We start from the raw sequence: 1375 nt of genomic DNA, 5'->3' as shown, positions 1-1375 counted from the left end.
GAGTATCATTTTATGTCCCATCCAGTCCAATCTTTGTCTGAAGAGCTGGCCTGCCCTGAGATAATCATTAAACCTTTAACCAAAAATATCCCCTGAAGTCTTCTTAAAATCAAACAACAGTTTAGCTTAACTAGTAAAGAATGTCTGCCTTGAGCACTGTGCTCTTTCAAGATCTATCCGTATGAGATCAATCTGACAACAGCAACTTGAAAGACTAGATAGGACACTTAGGGGACAGAGAAACAACTCAGAAAAGGAGGGTGAGAATGGCTGCACAACTCACAGAATATAATCGATGTCACTGAATTGTACATGTAGAAACTATTGATTTGGTGTGTTTTGCTGTGTATATTCTCAACAGCAAAATAAATAATATAAAAAAAATACACCTGAACTTAATTTTGAGGTTTATAAAGATCAAAACAGGATTAACACTTAACGGTCATCTCTAATGCAAATATTAAATCGTTCTTCAAAGGACCAGACAGCAATTTTAAGATAATAGGATCTTATGCACATCAAAATAAAGTATATCTTACATCACATTCAGTGAATATTTAAATTCAGATCCTTAGCAGGTAGCTTTGATATTTATACTTTTATTGCAATGTAAGAGAAACATATTAAGATTCAGCTTTTACTTCTAGATTAAAGCAATCGACTGCTACCAAAAAGGTCAGTGGTTTGAAACCACTAGCTGCTCTGAGGGAGAAAGATGTAGTCGTCTGCTTCTGTAGAAATTTACAGCACTGGAAACCCTATGGGGGTCACTATGAGTTGGAATCAACTCAATGGCAGTGGGTTTTTACTTCCAGAACACTAGAGTTGTTTGTTTAAAAAGTCTTATTCATGGATGAAACTGGAGGACATTATGCTGAGGGAAATAAGTCAATCACAAAAGGACAAACACTATATGAGATCTCTACTGTAAAAACTCATGAAAATGTTTACATAAAAAAAGAAACAATCTTTGTTGGTTACAAGGGATGGGAGGGGTGGGAGGCGGAAATACTAAATAGACAATACAGAAGTGATAATTTTGGTGAAGAGTAAGACAGTACACAATACTGGGGAAGCCAGCACAACTTGTACAAGGAAAGGTCACGGAAGCTCCACAGACACATCCAAACTCCCTGAGGGACTGAATTGCTGGGTGGAGGGCTGTGGGGACCATCGTCTTGGGGAACATCTAGCTCAACTGGCATAACACAGTTTATAAAGAAAATGTTCTACATTCTACATCAGTGAGTAGCGTCTGGGGTGTTAAAAGCCTGAGTAGCCATCTAAGATACTCTACTGGTCTCACCCCTTTGCGAGCAAGGGAGAATGAAGAAAACAAGACATAAGGAAAAGATTAGTCCAAAGGACTAATGGA

General features: G+C 37.9%; 1 protein-coding gene across 5 annotated transcripts in view; it reads right to left on the bottom strand.

Moving 5' to 3' along the window:
- The window catches only part of ATM (ATM serine/threonine kinase), a 100956-nt gene that overhangs the window by 39072 nt on the left and 60509 nt on the right, over positions 1–1375 (bottom strand). The window lies entirely within an intron of this gene.

Source organism: Trichechus manatus, unplaced genomic scaffold (genome assembly GCF_000243295.1).
Source record: "Trichechus manatus latirostris isolate Lorelei unplaced genomic scaffold, TriManLat1.0 scaffold00094, whole genome shotgun sequence".
NCBI lineage: Eukaryota > Metazoa > Chordata > Mammalia > Sirenia > Trichechidae > Trichechus > Trichechus manatus.
The sequence above is the reverse complement of the archived record's forward strand: the minus strand, read 5'-3'. Positions and strand labels throughout refer to the sequence as shown.